Source organism: Cynocephalus volans, chromosome 6 (genome assembly GCF_027409185.1).
Source record: "Cynocephalus volans isolate mCynVol1 chromosome 6, mCynVol1.pri, whole genome shotgun sequence".
NCBI lineage: Eukaryota > Metazoa > Chordata > Mammalia > Dermoptera > Cynocephalidae > Cynocephalus > Cynocephalus volans.
In genome coordinates this window covers 158,838,786-158,850,960 of record NC_084465.1, presented here as the reverse complement: position 1 = coordinate 158,850,960, position 12,175 = coordinate 158,838,786, and the positions used below count along the sequence as shown (strand labels likewise).

Below are 12,175 nucleotides of genomic sequence, written 5' to 3'. Positions count from 1 at the left end.
TTAAGCCAATTGTGCATTGATAGAGAACACTGGGCTACCTACGATAATGATAATGCTATTTAGAGAGACTTAAGTGACTCTATTAATACTGCCATGCAAAGTTGTCCACAACATATGAAAGGAAAAAAAGAAAGTTTTCAAAATCATACACGTATTATGAGCTTACCTTCTTTTGATATATTAATCTGGCATTTTACTAAAGAACAAATTGTACGGAGTCAACAACAAACTGTTAATAGTAGTTATCTCTGTGTGATGGAATTATGGGGAGACTTTTAAACGTAAGTCTATATTTTTATAATGTTTTGAGCTTTTTATAACCAGATTAGAAAAGAATGACTTTCAGGAAGAATATAAACAATTGTTACTGACAGACCAGGCTCGGCTTGCCTGTCTCGCTCTAAACAAATGATTTGAAAGTCCAAAGGTTAGTGCAAGGATTGGAAGGTTTATTCAGATTACTGGTGCACAACTAAATGTCTAACCAAGCAAACAAAGAGAAAAGAGGAGCAGTAGGGTCCAGTTTATCTTAGTCCCAATGTTGACTGCATGTTGGAATCATTGGGGAAATTTTCAAAAATACTGATACTCAAGCTCCACCCCCAAACTTTTGTCATCAACATTTAACTCTGATAGTGAAAAAATAACATTACTGTTTTAATTTACAATTCTTGACTATTACTATGGTTAAGAAACTATTTTCTTCTGTTTATTGGCCACTGACATTTCCTCTTCTATGAACTTCCTGCTTAATGGCTTTTGCCCATTTGTGTACTGAGTTGCTCATTTTTTTCTTTTTATCTTGTAACGATTCTTTTATCAAGAAAAATAAATTTCTTTCAGAATTCTAAAGGCATTTATCCATTACCTTTGTGTTTACAAAGTTGCTGTTTGGTAGTCTGAAGTCATTTTAATCTGGGATCCTATGATTTATTTTTGTCTCTGCAAGTATGTAGGATCTTCTCTTTGTCTCCAATTTTCTTTTTTTTTTAAAAAAAGAGTTTATTAAGTCTTTAGTATTCTTTTTTTTTTTTTTTTTTTTGGGCAGTTGGCCACTATGGTGATCTGAACCCTAACCTTGGTGTTATCAGCACCACGGTGTGACACACTGAACTAACCAGCCAGCCTGTCCCCAATATTCTTAAGTTTCAAAATTATGTTCCTTGATGTCAGTCTAATTTCATCTATTTTGCTGAACACTCAGTGGGCCCTTTCATATTGGAAATCCTTGTCTTCCATTCTGGGACATTTTCTTGAATTGTTTCTTCACTGATTTACACATTTTTCTGTTTTCTTTTTCTGGAACTCCTAACTAGATTTTGAACTTCCTTGTTTGGTCCTTTAATTGTATCTTTTCTCTTTTGTTTGCCTTTTAAACCCTACCTTTTAGGAGTCTTCCTTATCTTTATCTCCTAAAGTGACTATTAAGTTTCAAACTTTTAATCTCCAATGCTCCTTTCTTTTCTAATGTGCATATGTATAAGGGGATGGGGGGTGGGGGTGTTTCTCAACTCTAATGTTAGAATATTCCCAAGTATTTGGTAATCCTGACCTATCTATTCATGGCTAAGGATTAAAGCTTTGACCAAAAGCTCCAAACCTGTGGGTAGAGCCTGTCAAGTCTGTGTCAGTAGCTGGGCTGCATTAGTAGCTAGTCTGGATTTTGAACACAGGGGCTCCCTGTTCCACCAACTGTGTACCTCACTGTCTAGCCATTCCAGGCCAGTGAATGAGCACATGGGCTCTGATGTGGGGTAAATAGCTAATGCTCACAAATCCTGGAGACATCGGGAGGATGGGTTCATTCTCCTGGCTACTCCTGAGTGCAGCTCCCCAGCCAATCTCACTGCTCCCAGTATCTGTAATTTCCAAACCTGGACACCACAGAGCTGTGCTCTCCCACAAGTTTTGGGCTGTGGTATCTCCCTTCAGATGGAGCCTATCTGCCTTCAGTCTTTAAAGAATTTCTTGAAATTACCTGTCTTCTAAGAGTACTACTTATTTTGCAGTACAGTTTTCCATTTTCTAAAAATAAATGTAGTTTTCATTATTTTTAGAAATTTGGGAGGCCCATGTACTCAGTCCATCTTCTTAGTTCAGTCTATCCATGTCATTTTAAGATTTGGGGAAAATAAAAATTTAGCTCTCTATTAGTGTGTTTTGTGTTGCTATAACAGAACACCTGAAACTCGGTAATTTATGAAGAAAAGAGATTTATTTGGGTTATGATTCTGGGACTGCATATGGTGCAGGCCTCAGGCTGCTTCTATTCGTTGTGGAAAGCAACAGGCAGCCTGCAGGTAGCAGCAGATCACATGGCAAGAGGAAGGAAGAAAGAGAGAGGGGAGGTGCCAGGCTCCTTTTAAACAACCAGATCTTGCGGGATCTAATAGAGCAAGAACTCACTCACAACCCCCACCCCTCAGGGAGAGCATTAATCCATTCATGAGGCATCTGTCCCCATGACTCAAACAGCTCCCAAAACTCCCACATTGGGGATCAGACTTCCCATATGAGTTTTGTGGGGACAAAACATCCAAACTCTATTATTCCACCCCAGTCCACAAAACTCATGTCCCTCTCTCATACAAAATACAATCATTCTATCCCAACAGTCCCAAAAGTCTTAGCTTGTTCTAGCACCAACTTAAAAGTCCAAAGTCTAAAGTCTCATCTGAGACCAAAGGCAAAACTTCCTTCCAGCTGTGAACCTGTAAAAATCAAAACCAAATTCGTCTACTGCCAAGATATACTGGTAGAACAGACATTGGGTACACATTCCCATTCCAAAAGAGAGAAATATACCAGGAAAAAGGAGAAACAGGCCCCAAACAAGTCCTAAACCCAGCAGGGTAGACATTAAATCTTAGAGCTCCAAAATAATCTTCCTTGACTCCAAGTCCTGGATCCTGGGCACAATGGGACATCGGGCCCCCAAAGCCTCAGGCAGTCCCACCCTTACACCTCTGCTGGGCCCCACAACCCACTAGGCTGCACTGGTGCCTGCGGCTTTTCCAGGCCAGCGTTGAACATTCACGTTGAATTCTCACTCTATTAGTTCCCGCAAAACGAGCCTGACACCTTCCCTCCCTCCCCCACCATGTGATCTGCTGGTACCGGCTGGCTGCCTGCCCCTATCCGCCATGAGGAAAAGCAGCCGGAGGCCTGCACCAGATGCAGCTGTCCCAGAATCCTGAGCCAAATAAACCTCTGTTCTTTATAAATTACCCAGCCTCAGATATTCTGTTACAGCAACACAAAATGGACTAATACAAGCTCCTCTCTTCAAATAATTTTGATCCATGAAGTAGAATATTAAGCATTTAAGAAATAGTTCTCATAATTTCCTGGTCTAAGACAGGCACTGAGTTAGGCACTTTATGTTATTCCTTTTATTTTCACAAAAATTTGAACAGTCGGTATTATCATCCCAGTATAACAGAAGAAAAACTTTAATCAGATCCACTAAGTAGCTTACTCAAGGTCCTGCATAAGCAGCACTGTTGGGCTTGAAATTCTGGTCTGTCTCTAACTTTCTCATTTGCCGATGAAGACACTGAGGTCAAAGTAGACAACTAATTTGCCAGAGTAACAGGTAATTAGGAGCCTCACAACTGCCTTGCACATTTTCTTTTTATTATTTCAGGATCAGAAGTTACGTAATTTCCAATGGCATTAATATGTAACTGTTTTGGTTTGTTAACAATATCGTGTGTGAGACGGGTGGGCGGGCAGAGAGATGATGGGAGAGTTAAATAACAACCCAATTTAAAAGGCATTCCAGATGTAAGCACCCTTTAATTGAACAAGAATATCATCCCTATAGTCTGATAAAGCTCAAGTGATATCATGCCAGCTGGTATGAACTTTAAAATTTTTATGCGAATAGTCTGAAAATCACAGATTTCCTAATCAAGCTCATTTTTATGCTTCTAACTCTGCCTTTCCAGCCTACTATTGAAGTATCTCTTCCCCGCCCCCAGCTGTTTTCCACTTTTCCTGTGATTAAAAAATATTTCCCTTGGTAACCATTTTCGTTGGTTACTTTCTTGGCTGGTTTTCCACACAAAGAAGTGAAAGGCATTTATCCCCAAGGGGAGCATTCATTTTAGATTTTACTAAGAACTCAGCTAACATTTTTCAACATTCCCTTCTGTTCTTTCTTTGTTTTCAAAGAAAGCTCTGATTTTGTTTCATTTTCAGCTGGAGACTTAAATGACACCAAGCAAAGCCTACTTAGTTTAGATTTCAAGGTAAAAAAGTTTTAAATTTTAAGTTTCTACTAAAGCATGTGGAATGGTTTTAATATTGGGGTATTTTATGTTGCAAATATGTTTAAGCCTTGAGAAAATTAGCTCTTTACTAATAGATTTTAAATGTTCAAAGCATGCATTATTCTGTTTGTTTTTTCAGAATGATTATTTCCCATGTAAAACTTTATAGAATTAGGATTAAATTATTTTTATATGTTTAGATAGAAGTACATGCTCAATAGAAGTATAAGTCGGTTGAAAATTTCATTCTTTCTCAATTTTTAAGTCCTAAAAGAACATAAATGATTAAAAATGTTTTTCATTTTAAACATGGTTTTTAAAGTTTACTTAAGACAACTGATGAAAAACTTTAAATGGAGAAAAAGCATAAGTTAATCAAGGTTTACAGATGATATTTAATGTTGGGATAAACACAGTAAGTGCTAGAAAGAAAAAAATCTGCTTGATAAAAATGATACTGTGATCAGAGTAACATAAAATTTAACCTCTAGAAATATATTCAACTCAATTATAAAGTTTGCTTATTAAAGACAAATCAAAGTTCTGTAAATTACTGAAAATAAAAAATTCCTAACATCAATTTAAAATTATTATGGAGAGGCCACTTTGTAAAATTGATTTAAACATTTCAATGAGACTATTTAGATAATGATTTTGCCAAAATTAAGATAGCTTCGTAAATTTATTTCTTTCTATATATATCTATTTAGATTCTGGATAAGTAAAAGTCAGTCAATTTGCGGGGGAAGAAAGACAGACTAAGAGAGGTGTTTTCCAAAAAGATACCAGGAGAGAGGGGTGTGCTCATTCCATAGCTAGTATCTTCTCTGCTGAGCACTTGCTCAGGCATTACCCTTGGGGTGGTTGTCTACAGGAGGCCCAAGGACCCAGGATACCTGAGACCCTCACGGGGGTTTATCTCCAGAGCCTTCAAGTCCAGGGCCTGACTCCTCATGACAGGACGGAGGGTCTGCACAAGAGAATGTCAACACATTTTATGCAATGCAAAGCACCTGTTGTCCATCAGAGCCCACTGGCCCTGACACATGGCAAATTATACTTCTATCCTGTCTCACAGTTCAATTTTTCATATTGCTTTCCTCTGCTGCTATTGCTATTCCTTTCCAACATACCACCTTGCTCTGTGAACTGACTTATGATTTCAGGTGTCAGTCAGCTAAGGGATTTGCTCCTACTGTACATTTTGTATGTTAGCTTTTCTGAAACTAAAGTAGATTACAAGTTGTTCAAATATAGTTTCATTTCAATGACCTACAGTAATGGATTTGAAATGATTGCACTAATTAATGTACATACATTCTGAACAAAAGTTTATATGCTGAAGTTAGCTCATATGAAGATACGTCAGAGGCTGCTGTTTGTTGAGCTAAGGAGACATGGTGGCAAACTGGAATATGAACCAAATGCAACCTGAATAGAGGATGATGAGTCTGGCGGCTGCAGTTATAAAAAGAACGACTGCAATTCAAGAGGACACACTGAGCAGACATGGTGTCCTCTTCTCCTCTCACTAAATCCCTAGAAATAATGGAAGATATATTACAAACCAATAAGTATGTGAGTATATAGCTGCACTTGGAAATAAGGGGAGCTCCTGATAGGACAGAAACTGAAGAGTCCTTCACAAATGAAGAGAAGACGGAAATGAATTTGAAGAAGGAAAATGTAGACTTGAATAGGCACGGGAGAAAACTGAGTAAACAGTTTGTATAGGAAAGAAAGAAGTTTTTAATTTAAAAGATCCCAAGAAGGATACATTTAAACAACAACAACAATCTATACCTAGGCACATTATAGTGACACTTCTGAATATCTAAGATGTGTTGAAAAATTGAAAAATGTCTATAGAAAGAAAAACAAAAAAGGATTCCTGCAAAGGGATGAGAATCAGATTTAAGTCAAACTTCTCATCAGCAACACTAAATGTAAGAAAACAATAGGCCAAACAGATACATAGACCAATGGAACAGAATAGATAATTCAGAAAGAAATCCACATGCCTACAGCCAACTGATTTTTGACAAAGGAGCCAAGAACATACTTTGAGGAAAAGACAGTCTCTTAAATAAATGGTGCTGGAAAAATTGGAGATACATATTTGGAAGAGTGAAATTAGACCTCTATCTCTCATCATATACCAAAATCAGCTCAAAATGGATTAAAGATTTAAATTTAATGCCCGAAACTATAAAACTTCTAGAAGAAAACTTAGGGGAAACACTTCAGGACAAAGGTCTGGGCAAAGACTTTATATATAAATAATACTTCAGAAGCACAGGGAACAAAAGCAAAAATTAACAAATGGGATTATATCAAACTAAAAAGTTTCTGCACAGCAAAGGAAACAATCAACAGAGCAAAAAGACAACCTGCGGAGTGGAAGAAAATATTTGCAAAATGTGCATCTGACAAGGGATTAATATCTGTAATATAGAAAGAGCTCAAACAACTCAATAATAAAAAACAATCCAATTTAAAAATGGGCAAAGGAACTGAAAGACATTTTTTGAAAGAAGACATACAAATGGCCAACAGACATGAAAAAATGCTCAACATTGCTAATCATTGGAAAAATACAAATCAAAACCACAATGAGATATCATCTCAACCCAGTTAGAATGGCTATTATTGAAAAGAGAATATAACAAGTGCTGGCAAGGATGAGGAGAAAGAAAGAAAGAAAAGAAAAGAAAACGTGGTATATATACACAATGGAATACTACTCAACCATAAAAAAGAATGAAATGCTTCCATTTGCAACAACATGGATGTGCTAGGAGAAAACTATGTTAAGTGAAATAAGCCAAGCACACAGAGAGAAAAACCACATGTTCTCACTCATATATGCAAGCTGAAAAAGATGATCTCATAGAAGTAGACAGTAGAACAGTGGTTAGCAGAGACTGGTAGGGAGAAGAGGATGGAGGGAGACGGGGACAGGGTGGTTAGTGGATACTGAGTATTAGAGAGATAGGAAGAATGGGATCTAATGTTCTATAGTAATACAGGGAGACTACAGTTAATAACAAAGTACGGTGTATCTAGCTAGTCAAGATGATGTTGAATGTTCCTAATACAACAAATGACAAATGCTTCAGGTGATGGATATACTAAGGACTCTGATATGATCATTGCACACAGTATGAATGTACCCAAATATGATACTGTACTCCATAAATATATACAATTATCATGGGTCAATTAAGAAAAATAAATTTAAAGGGGGGGGGGAGAAACAGTGAATAGCATAGTGGTTACCAGAATGAGGGAAAGGGAGGGGTAGGGAGGCAGGGGAAAGGTTGGTAGACTGGTATAAAGTTACGCAGTTAAAGGTAGGTAGGAAGAATAAGTTCTGATGCCCTAGGGTGATGTTAGCTAGTAATATTGTATTGTGTATTTCAAGATAGCCAGAAAAGAGGATCCTGAATGTTATAACAACAAAGAAATGATAAACATTTAGGTGATAGATATGCTAACTATTCTGATGAGATCATTATACAATATATGCATGTATTGAAGAACAAACTATACCCCATAAACATGTATAATGAAAAAAAAATTAAAATTAAAAAAAGAGGAAATAATGGAGCAATATCTGTAAGTATTGAAGAAAAAAAATTAAAATTATGTTGAAACCATAAGTCTATTTCCAACTAAACAATGATATTTTCATATATACAAGTATCACAAAATTTTATACCTACAACATTCTCTGAGAGAAAGAAGATATATTTCTGCAAGAAATAAAATAAATCTGAGGGAGATTCTTCTTCTGATAATGGTAGACTAGGCAAGTCAGACCAATCAACCTGCTGAGAATAACTAGAAAAGATGAGAACAACAGAGCCAATATTTAAAATAAGACTGGAACCCAGAGAGGCTTGGAATAGCTTTTCTTCTGGAAGCATCTATGGATTCCAGAAGACGTGGCTGAAAAGCTTCGCGGAGCTTTAAAACAGCCTTCTGAGTCTAGAGAGAGACAAAAATCAAGGAATAGGGTGAAGCAAGCAGTGGAGGTTGGTGAAGAAAAGTGATGCTACTGAAATCAGCAGGCTTTGGGTTGAATCCGAAGTGTAATTATTAATTGGATATAGTGAAGCCTGTCTTCAAATCACTCAATATATGATTGATTGGTAGTATCCTTAATCTCATGCCTGAAGCAGATGTAAATCTTCTTTGGATAGAGAATACATAATCACAGGCTTCAACATATAATTTTCTTATACAATGTCTGACACTCAATCAAAAGTCATCAGGTAAAGGCCAGCCCGTGGCTCACTCGGGAGAGTGCAGTACTGATAACACCAAGGCCATGGGTTCGGATCCTTATATAGGGATGGCTGGTGGTGCTGACAACACAAAGCCAAGGGTTAAGATCCCCTTACTGGTCATCTTTTAGGAAAAAAAAAAAAAAGTCATCAGGTATATGAAGAGACAGAACAATGTGGCTAAAAGCCTAAAGAAATAACAGACAATAGAAATAGACATACAGAGGATCCAGAAAACCTAGTCCTCAGACACAGACTTTAAAACTAATGTGATTATTATGTTCCAAAAAGTAAAAGATGAGATTAAAAATTTCAGCAGAGAATTGGAAACAATAAAAAGAACCCACTGCAATTTTGAAAACTAAAACATATAATAAAAGAAACAAGGAAGTCAGTGATGGATTTAATAGAAGATACACCACAGATTAAGAGAGTGAAGGAAGAATAGTTAGGAGAATCACCAGGATGAATTATGGAGTGAGAGAAGGACAAAAGACACAAGGAAGAAAAGTGACATTAAAGACATGATGATGATTTTTACAGACAACAGCTTTAAAGTGTGGAGCAGGAAAAGAACTGTTTCTTAGCTGCAAGAGTGAGTCTCGAAACAGGGAACACGGCGCCAGGGCTGCTGTGGATGCAGCCAGGATCCCGGAGGCCGGGGCCACGCTGAAGGCGGCCAGCTGCCCTATTCAGGATTCGAGGTTTCAGGCCGGCATTAAAGAATATTCCTGGGAGCGCCCGAGCCGCGCCACGACTGAACAGCCCGAGGCGGCAGCGCCGAGAACTGGGAAAGGCGGCAAACCAGAGACAGAGAGCGAGCACCCGACCTGGCACAGCACTGTGAGTGATCCCTGGCACAGCTCTGTTCGGGGGGTGGATGCCCACGCGGCTCCCGCCTGCACCACCAGGCCACTCACCACCGGTGCTGCCTCCATTTTCCCAGGTGCGGGCAGCTCCGCCCTGCTCGGCCATCACTGAGCCCTCCCACTTGCTGGCCTGGCGCCAGGCTTTCCGGAGCCTGCGGACCGGCCTTGGCTCCCACTCCCTCCCCGGTTCTCTGGCGGGGCTGGTGGCGGAGGGCGTCCCGGGCCAGTTTCGGGAGGGCAAGGAAGTACGGGCGGGCCGATTGTCACTCCACCATACCCTGGACTCCGGCCCCAGGTAAACTCCCTGTTACTGGGAGGCAGATACCATCTGTGTGGCCACCAGTTTGGAAAAAAGCCTAACGAATTTCTGGTTGGGAATAGTGTGGTAGGAGAGTTCCCAGGTCCGCTTGAACCTGCCGGAGACCAGGCTGCAGGTGGGCGCTAGACTTGGTTTATACTGGGGGGATACAAAGGTGAACAAGACCCGAGAAAGATCTACATAGTGCTACAAAGGCACCCAGAGAGACCGGTCGTCTGTGCCCAGCAGAAACCTGGTAGACTTCCTGGGCGAGGCAGTGCCGAGCAGGGTCTTGAAGGCCCAGCTGTTAGACGAGGGGTGCAGAAGACACACCCCAGCCCAGCACAGTGCGCACAGAGTGGGGAAACGTGAGGCCAGGGAGGCGGAGACTCGACAAAAACCACACACCCGGTGGGGTCGCTACTGCACGATCTAACAGCCTGGGCCAGAGCACACGGAACAGGGAGAAGTCCTGCACAGGAAGTGAAAGCTCAACAGAGATCACACACCCTGTGGTACGTGACCCACCAGCCCAGCAGAGTCCAAGCTGACCAGAAAGGTGGCTCGCCGGAGAAGCCCAAGACCCGAGGCAACCACACACACAAGGCACTAGAGGCCAACTGAGCAGTCACGGAGGGAGCCATACGAAATTGGCAACCACAGCAACATCCTAGTTAGTCATTAGTCTCAAAACGGTGGACTGTGAAACCCCCGGCCACAATGAATAAACACCAAAAAAAAGATACCAGAAATACAAAAAATCAAGAAAGTACACCACCAAAAGTTAATAAATCTCAAACTCTAGATCCTATAGAACAAGAAGCCCTTGAAATGACTGACAAGGAATTTCGAGTGATAATTCTAAAGAAACTGAATGAGATACAAGAAAACTCAGCTAGACATCATGATGAAATGAGGAAAAGTATACAGGATCTGAAAGAGGAAATGTACAAGGAAATCAATGTCCTGAAAAAAAATGTAGCAGAACTTGCTGAACTGAAGAAGTTATTCAACGAAATAAAAAACACAATGGAGAGTTTAACCAGCAGGCTTGTCGAAGTTGAAGAGAGAACCTCTGAACTTGAAGATGGGCTGTTTGAAATAACACAAGCAGACAAAAAGAAAGAAAAAAGAATCAAGGACATTGAAGAAAATCTGAGAGAGATATCAGACAACCATAAGCGATCAAATATCCGAGTCATGGGTATTCCAGAAGGGGAGGAAAATGGAGATTCCATTGAAAACATATTCAACAAAATAGTGGCAGAAAACTTCCCAGGTATAGGAAAAATCACAGATCTTCAGATCCAGGAAGCTCAACGATCTCCAAACGTATTCAACCCAAAAAGGCCTTCTCCAAGACATGTCATAGTCAAATTGGCAAAACTCAGAGACAAAGAGAGAATCTTAAAAGCTGCAAGAGAGAAGCGTCAAATCACCTATAAGGGAGCCCCAATCAGGTTAACATCAGACTTTTCATCACAAACCGTAAAAGCTAGAAAGGAATGGGATGATATTTTCAAAATACTAAAAGACAAAGATTGCCAGCCAAGAATACTCTACCCTGCAAGGCTATCCTTCCGAAATGAGGGGCAAATAGTATATTTCTCAGACAAACAAAAACTGCGGGAGTTCACTACCAGAAGACCACCCTTACAAGAAATCCTCAAGGGAGTACTGGGTTTGGTTCCTGAAAAATAACTACCACTGCCATAAAAACCCAAGAAAAATCTAAACCCACTAGTATAATAAAAATGGCATTCATGAAGAGAAAACAAGCTAACAAAAACACTATCTACAACCTAAGGAACCAACAAACACAGAAAACAAACAGTAAATCAGAAAGCAAGGAACAAAAGACACTTAAGACAACCAAACAACCAATAAAATGCTAGGAATAAATCAACACCTTTCAATAACAACTCTTAATGTAAAAGGCTTAAATTCCCCAATTAAAAGACACAGACTGGCTGACTGGATCAAAAAGCAGGACCCAACTATATGCTGTTTACAAGAGACCCACCTCACCCATAAAGATTCACACAGACTAAGAGTGAAAGGATGGAAAAAGATTTACCATGCAAACAGAAAAGAAAAACGAGCTGGAGTAGCTATTCTTATATCTGACAAAATAGACTTTAAACTAAAAACCATAAAAAGAGACAATGAGGGACACTACTTAATGATAAAAGGACTGATCCATCAAGAAGACATAACAATCATAAATATGTATGCACCCAATGTTGGAGCAGCCAGATTTATAAAACAAACTCTATTAGACCTAAAGAAGGAAATAGACACTAATACCATAATAGCAGGGGACCTGAACACCCCACTGTCAATATTAGACAGATCATCTAGGCAAAGAATCAGTAGAGAAACACAAGATCTAAACAAGACTCTAGACCAATTGGAATTGGCAGATATCTACAGAACATTCCACCC

General features: G+C 39.4%; 2 protein-coding genes across 3 annotated transcripts in view; one reads left to right on the top strand and one right to left on the bottom strand.

Annotated features, from left to right (window-relative positions):
- The window catches only part of CENPP (centromere protein P), a 247,727-nt gene that overhangs the window by 52,494 nt on the left and 183,058 nt on the right, over positions 1–12,175 (bottom strand). The gene's annotated exons all lie outside the window — the stretch shown is intronic.
- The window catches only part of ECM2 (extracellular matrix protein 2), a 40,686-nt gene continuing 32,721 nt past the window's right edge, over positions 4,211–12,175 (top strand). The window contains exon 1 of the mRNA XM_063100506.1: positions 4,211–4,253. The gene's annotated coding sequence lies outside the window, so the exon portion shown is untranslated. The remainder of the gene's footprint in view (positions 4,254–12,175) is intronic.